An 8,650-nucleotide genomic window follows, 5' to 3' on the forward strand; every position below is an offset into this window, starting at 1 on the left:
TTGCATTCCTGCTAACAAACAAATGATCAAAACAAATTAACACAATTCAATACAATAATAACACAAAAAAAAAAAAATTGTCAAAAAATTTTATGCCTCAAAACTATTGGTTCAGGCACCGCTTTGGCACCGGTACCATTTTAAAATTATTGTTTTAGCACTGGTATCCAAATAACCCAAACAACACCCAACCCTAGGAGGTTAACTATACACAGCTGAAATGTTCACACATTATAATAATAATTATTATTATTATTATTTTAGAATTATACTACTACTACTACTACTACTAATAATAATAATAATAATAATAGGAGCATCATAATGGCGCAGTGGGTAGCACGATTGCCTTACAGCAGGGTTTTTCAAAGTCTAAGACAGTGGGCCTCCCTTTTGACACAACTTATCCATTGGCGCCCCCCTCCACGCACGCACGCACGCACACACACACACACACACACACATATATATATATATATATATATATATATATATATATATATATATATATATATATATATATATATATATATATATATATATATATACACATACATACAGTATATATAAATACACAGAAAGATGTCAGACTGTTAACTCACTTTTGTCATCATTTGCATGAAAGTGCAATTATTTACAGAGTAATAAGTATTTTAATATAACGTTTTTAAAACTAGGATGATGGTTCAATATAGAACAGATCCAAGAACTGTCCATCCCAGTCAAAACAGTCGAAGTTTAGCGGGTCTCATGCTGTCATTAGCCAAAATATTTTGACAAACCACACATAAAGGTCGTGGTTCATCAGCTGGTCCTGTCCACGTAAATCCTAAACTCAAATACTGATCGTCTTTTGGGTTTAAGCCCTGAACTTAAAGGCTTCTGTGGCGAGGGGGCATGGCCGAGAGCCGTGGGAACGGAGTGAGGCCACCACGTAAGTGGATACACCTGCGGTGCGCACCTGCCTCGGATTCCACGGAAGGAGCTCTGGATCATAAAAGGAGGAACGAGGGCAGAGGAAGCCGAGAGAGGACCGGGCCCGGACATATTTTACTTTTGCTTTCAGTTTGACGGCAGTCTCCGTAAGGAGCTGCCGTCCGTTTGTTCTGGTTTAGACGGCAGCCTCCGTGAGGAGCTGCCGTCACTGTTATTAATAAATCATTTTAAAACTGCGTCGGTTCTCCGCCTCCTTCTTCCCGGCGGCCAAAGGGCCGTGAACTTCATTACAACTTTGAATCGGGGGGGTCTCAGAAACCGACCCATTGTATTAGCAGGCATATACCTGTATTGGCAGGCTAGCCAAACAGAAGGGAATTCACAGCTATGGCCTTCTGGGTAAAAAAGGTTTTCTTATATTTGACGTATAATTTTTTTTTGCTTTGTTTAATTACAACGTTTAAATATAATAAAAAATACATATAATAATTAAACTAAATAATTATATTTTTATTATATTATATTTTTTCCCGCGCCTCCCCTGACATGCTCTGGCACCCCCCAGGCGTGGCGCGCCTCACACTTTGAAAACCCCTGCCTTACAGCAAGAAGGTCGCTGGTTTGAGTCTCGGCTGGGTCAGTTGACTTTTCTGTGTGGAGTTTGCATGTTCTCCCCATTTTCATGTGGGTGTGTGCTCTGGTTTCTCCCACAAGTTCAAAGACATGCGCTATAGGTGAATTGGGTAAGCTAAATTGTCTGTAGTATATGTGTGTGAATGAGTGTGTACAGATGTTTCCTAGTGATGGGTTACAGGTAGAAGGGCATCCGCTGTGTAAAACATATGCTGGATAAGTTGGCGGTTTATTCTGCTGTGGCGACCCCAGATTAATAAAGGGACTACGCCTTTAGCCTAGAGATTTTCTTAAACTCAAAGCGCTACAAGATATAAAAAAATAATAATAAATTAATATAATTAAATGTTCTATGTTGCATAGAATTACAAACTTGCATAATATGGGTAATGCATTTCATAATTTAGGTGCGAAAAAGTAAGAAAAAGCCCTAACTCCCATGATTTTTAGTCTACAGCGCGGTTGATACAAAGTGAGTCCATACGCAGATTATAGACAGCCAGTAGAAATAGAAAGTCACCAACCACAAATGTAATCTGGAGCTAACCCATGTGCTGCTTTGTAGGTTAAAATCAGAGTCTTAAAAAAATCAATACGTGATTGAACAGGGAGCCGATGGAGTTGCGAAAGGACTGTGATGGTGTGAAGATGTGGAAGTCAAAATATGTGCAGCTGAATTATGAATCTACTGTAACCTCCAAAAAGAACTTGCTGGTAAACCCCCAAAAAGAATTACAAAAATTAAGATGTGATGAAGGCATGAATAAGCCTCTCATTATCAGACCTTGAAAGAAAGGAAGGGTCTAATGCAAGGTATTTTTGTCAAACATTTGAAGTGAGAATTCTACTGAGAATTCAAGTAAGAATTTTTAGCATCAAAAATCACTCCTAGGTTGCACACCTCGGCAGATGGAGATATTTGAGTGTTTTCAACAGAAAGCTTAAAGCCACCAAAGCCATAGACTTGTCTTTCTGCTACCCTCAGGCAGACGGTTCCGCAGATTCTTTTCTCAGACTATCAGGCTGATGAACACTTAACACACCACACACAGACTCTTCCATACACCTCACTGCACACCATCAATATGTAGCATGCACTGGACTTTAACCAACCCATACTTAAAACAAAACTGCCTAAAACTATGGGTACACCTATTCATTGTACATATCTCTGTCAATTTTACATTGTACTATTTTTTTTTTTTGCACTGTTGTTGTATTTGCACTGTCTGCATTTTGCACTGTCGTTGTATTTGCCATATCTGTATTTTGTACTGTCTGGAGCCAGCACCTAAGCTTTTCACTCATCATAGCACATGTGTTGCTAATGATGTGACAATAAAAGTGATTTGATTTTAAAATAACTACACTTGTTAACATTTGACGGAGTGTTAATTAATAAAATCTTAATTTTAGAACTGTTCAGTTTTTTCATCCATGCTTTGATTTCCAACAAACAGGTAGAGAGAACTGAAGTAGAAAAAGTGAAATAAGGATAGGTGCTAATGTAAATCTGTGTGTCATAACAGTGATAACCCAATCCATGTTTTTGCATAATCTGCCCAAGAGGGAGCATTTTAAATACTAAGTAGACCAAGAACTAAGCCCTGTGGGACACTGTAACGTATAATAGAATAGCATAGTCCGTGATCTATGACTACCCAGACAGACAAACTGAGTGTTTGGACAGATATGTAAACCAATTAAACCAGGAGTGTCCAAACTTGGTCCTGGAGGGCCGGTGTCCTGCAGATTTTAGCTCCAACACGCCTCAACACACCTGCAAGGATGTTTTTAGAAAGCCTAGTAAGAGCTTGATTAGCTTTGTGCCTGAATGGGGTTGGAACTAAACTTTGCAGGAGACCGGCCCTCCAGAGTTTGGGCACCCCTGAGTTAAACACCGTTGCAGATAAACCAAGTCACTTGTGAAGTCTGTCCAACAACATACTGTGACTCATAGTACTGAATGCAGCACTCAGAAATGCCACAAGTCATGGAATCAGCTTTCATGTAAAGGTCATACATGACCCTGACTAATGCAGTTTCAGTGCCATGTCCAGACCTAAAGCCAGATTGAAATCTCTCAAATAAAATATTTGCCTGAGGATGAGTTTGAAGTTGAACAACCAAACGCTCAAGGACTTTGGCCAGAAATGGAAAGTTAAAAATAGGCCGATAATTGCACATTACAGCAGTATTCCTGCCAGGCTTTTTAAGGACAGGTGCTACTGCAGCCGTTTTTAAAACAGGTGATACAATCCTAGCACAAAGGGAGGCATTGATAATAGCAGTAATGTGGGGTACAAAAAAGACAGGTAGTTTAACATATTATGAGGGAAAATATTATTCTGGGTACTTGAGAATAATCAAAGGTCTGGGACCTCCTGTAATGATAAGCAATTAAATAATATTGTGTGCAACAATTTCTGAAAGTAATTATCTTTTGGCACAATATTTCTGAGAAAAAAAGCTGCCTTCATACTGACAGGTAGTATTGGCCCTCTGGAGGGAAAAGCAGGTCACATAACCTGCAAAATTATTTTGATCAGTTGAAAAAGAAAACTGAAGACAAGAGAGGGGCCTGGATGCAGACCTGGTGCAGTGCAATCTGAGCTGCATCCAACGCTTTTTAATGTGCTCACCTAACCACCACTGATGATGACTTATTGGTTCACTTTATTGGGTTGAAAAATGTGGTTTCCCAGAAAGAGGGAGCTTCAGTTAGAAATGACTTCAACAGCTAAAAGATAACAGTGTAGAATAAGCACTTATAAAGGAAAGAAAAACATCTTTAACTGCACAATGCTTTACTGCAAGTCTGTTATAGATCCTGACCAGGATGGATGACCTCAGAGACCCTAAGCACCTAACCCACCACAGGATGATGTTGGGGGACAAGCTGAAAACTGTGAGCCTAACATAATATGCCACACCTAGCAAGGCCATCTCAACAAACAGATACGATACCCTGAGCCTGGGGTGCCTAAACTAGGTCCAGGAGGGCTGGTGTGCTGCATATTTTAGTTCCAACCCCAATTATACACACCTGAACCAGCTAATTAAGCTCTTTCTATGTTTACTTAAAACTTCCAGGCAGCTGTGTTGAAGGAAGTTGTAGCTAAACTATGCAGGACACCGGCCCTCCAGGACTGAGTTTGGACACACCTGCCCTGAGCTGTCTGAACTAGGAAAAAGCAAGAAGAACCTGTGTCACAGTTTTTGCATAGGCTTGCTAAAGTTCATGATGCTCACAGTAAATTAAACAAACCAGCTGACATGGAAAATGGACCAGTGACACCATACCAAGCTCATCTCAGATACAGACCCATCCAAGGACTGCATGAGACAATTGCAGGGTGAATAAACAACTGCATCATTTGTGGCACAGAAAAGCTGATTTTTTTTTTTTTTTTTTTAGATTAAGTAATATGCTGTACATGCTATTACAAACTTTTACAAACTGTTTAGACAGCAAGTAATATAAACAAGAGCCCACGTTGTCAATTAACCAATTCAAAAATGAACATTTCTTAAAGAAATTTAATCAATTTACAAATTCAAAATAAATTATCTTTCAAAAACAATTCTGGTGCTGTAAAAGCCAAGTCACAAATGCAAGCTTCTCTTGATGAAACAGTGATGCTGCATCCCAATTTGCATCTTATCCATCCTAAATAGTGTTTGAAAATAGAATAAGTATGTCCCAAATCGTAGTATGTTGAATAGAGTATGTCAAAGGTTCCCAGATTTAGCCAGTCTCTCGACTAGCAAGAACACTAAAGAAAATGTAATTGAATCAACACAAAAAGCAAATAACATAAATTATAAAACCTATTTTAAAAAAACAAAACCACATATTTCTCAATAATCCCAGGCAAGTTACTCAAAAAGTGAGATAATGCATCCGCCATGATGTTATTAAGAAGTTATCTAATATCCAAGGAATATGGTTGCAAAAACAACACCCATTGAATAAGACGTTGATTTAAAAAATGCAAAGAACATAGAAAAGAGAGTTGTCATTAGAGAGTTTCCCAACAGGCAAGGAGATGACCAATTTAAAGGTTCAGCCAACCCGTTCTCTACAAGATACTTCACTTCCTGTTCCAATAACTGTTGGTTTTCTGGAGAAACTCAATAAAATGCCTGCTGAATAGATGGGGAATCTCTCACATCTACTTTATGTCATGAATAATTTGATCAGTGCAAAAGAGGCAAAAATTCTCGCAAAAGCATTCTCAACTCAACAGTCAAGTTTCCAATAGATCAAACCAGGTTTTCAATTTGGTAAGTGTCTCCAAATTACAAAGGCTGAACATAACTGTCCGTTACATTCTAAATGCAAACTGAAGTGAATTAGTGGTGAAACTCAAAGTGACAGCTCTTATTTCAAATAAACATGGCGCAAGTATGTTGATTTTTTTTACGGTAAAGAGGTTAAATAACATAATAAGATTAGATACCTTCCACATGATCACATAAAGACCACTAAATTTAGCAAAGTAGAGGTTGGAATAGAAAGTACTGTAAAGCCAACACCAGGGGCCTCATGTACAAAGACTTGCGTTGAATTAAGACTAAAACATTGAGTACGGACAAAGCTGTAAATGTGCACACGCAGTAAAAATATCTGTATGTCAACCGGAGAAAACTGTGTTATTTGCAAGTTTGTCCTTCGGAATTAATAACAAAAGAAAAAAATTGAGTGGGAGAGTTTAGCTGATGTGGTTAACACAGTGGGGTCTGAACATTGCATTGTGAGTGAATTAAAAAAGAATTAGTCCGATGTAAAGGTGCAGGTTAAGAGTAGATGAGATCAGCGGTGCACGGTCATAGTGTGGACCGAAAAAGGGGGGGGGGGGGGAGACAGGGGATGCTGAACCAACACCCTTTGAGGAGAGAGCTAAAGCAATGTTTTTCACATGTGTTAGTGCAATACTTTGTAGTGTGCAATTTAACATAATTGCCTCTAGGAGAGGGCTATTCAATTAGTTTGTCATGGAAGCCGGTTCATGAAAAGCATTCCAGACGAAGGGCCGGAGAGATATAACTTATATGAGTGATGACACAACTGCATATAAGAGCCAATATGCTGTTTATTTTTGCTCCTTAAGACACCCACGTTGGCTTTTTCTACATTAAAATGTTAATATATTGTATTTTGAAACGACATAATGTCAGTGCATTGTACAATACTTTTTTTTCTTTTACAAACATTCAAATGTATTTCAGAGCACAACAAAAGCAGTGCATTACTGAAGTAGGCTTCTTCTACATTCAGACACATTCATATGTTATGTTTTGAACTGCATAACAATTAGGGATGCAACAATTATATATTTTGGTTGTACGATTATATAGTCTGAAGAATAATCATGGTTTCACGGTTATCGCGTCTAATGTTAATTCAAGCTTTATATTAGGTAAGTAGCTATTTAGATTAACTGTTGTTGCCATCTGCATTCATGCATACATAATCATTTTAATAATAATTCGTCTAACATATCTTTTGTTAACATTGCACTGAATGGCACGCACAACTCTCAACGTGAGATGTTTTCTACTGCGTGTGCCCAGAAAGAAGCAAGCGCGTCGCTCCGCTGGCGCCCGCATATTGTCATATATTCTTACATTAGAAATAACAAACTTGCAAGCGGAAAAGACGTGATATTGGAACGGCCGCTGCTATAGTTAATCCTGTGTGCGTGCGTATTAGCCTCGGTGTACTTCAAACTTCAAACTGGTGCACAGACAACTTGGAATTTTGCAGCGGTTTCGTTTCGTTCCGTGCAACAGAAATGCGGCTTAGAGAAGACTTTACGAATAATAAACTGTGACGATTTTAAGTGCAGTTAATAGTGAAATCGGCTAATCGTTGCATCCCTATTAACGATATCAATGGATTGTACAAATAGCCTTTTCTACAAACATGTTTTCGGCTGCCCGCACCACTCGCTGATGACTCAAGCTCTGTTCAGCCTTTAACTGCAGCTTGTGCTGTTATTGAACAGACACGCACGTAACTTCATAACTGTAGCGGCCGTTTGTCGACTGAACTAAATTTATTTTTGATGTCTTTGTCACACTGTTTGGAGGGCCGGAACAAAGTGGGCCGGATTCGGCCCGCGGGCCGCCAATTGAATAGCCCTGCTCTAGAAGTCTACAATGGAAATAAAACAAACACACACAAGAAATACATGTACGTCAGACATGAAGTTGGCGTGGACCAACACACATTGTCACGTTAATTTCATTGTTAAATCAAAACGTGAGCGTGAAACCTGGCGTACATAAAGTTTTTGTGCTTACGCAACGTTGATACATGAGGCCCCTGATCTCCAGGGCTAAATTCGCAGGTTTAGATGGTTCTTCCTACAGTGCTGCTGAAGGTGCCTGTTAAGACTGGCTCAAAATTGTAACATTAAGGCTCCTACACACCGGGACACTTTTTGTTTGCGTTTATTGTCAGCGTTTTGCAAGACATTTTTCCCATTAAACCCAAGCGATATTCACTGGCGTCAAGCAGAAGAGTATGCAAAATCACTCCTTGACGTTAGATGGCGCTACACAACTTTAAGCTTCCGACACCCGCTTGTAACACAGAAGAAGAGGAAGTTTACACGCTTGTTGTTAAAGTTACTAGTGACTCGAACAAGCATAGATGGTTCAAGCAGCAGCTCCAGCTCTAGCGATGAAGAAATGATTATTGTTCACACAGCAATGAGCAGCTCCATGTTCATATCGCTTCTGGGCATCTTCTTCAATGTGCGCTCGCATTGACAGTTGTGTGCTTAAGCACCTCCAAGTGCTGTTTACGGTAACTTCAGCAGCTCCATGCACGTGAACAAAAGTACCAATCTGATTGGTGGAGAAGGTTTTGAAGAGGCGCGTCAAATAAAAAAAACGAGCATGAGGCTTTTTTTTTTAAATGAAGGTTTTGCGCCTGGCGTTTTGTGCGTTGGTGTGCACGATAACATTGACGCCCTTTATATAGTCACGAAGCATTAAATGTTGATGGAAAACGCGAGCAAAAAACGTCTCAATGTGCAGGAGCCTTTGGAGAGACAATATGGACCCGGTA

Source organism: Danio rerio, chromosome 6 (genome assembly GCF_052040795.2).
Source record: "Danio rerio strain M-AB ecotype USA chromosome 6, GRCz13ab, whole genome shotgun sequence".
Taxonomy (NCBI): domain Eukaryota; kingdom Metazoa; phylum Chordata; class Actinopteri; order Cypriniformes; family Danionidae; genus Danio; species Danio rerio.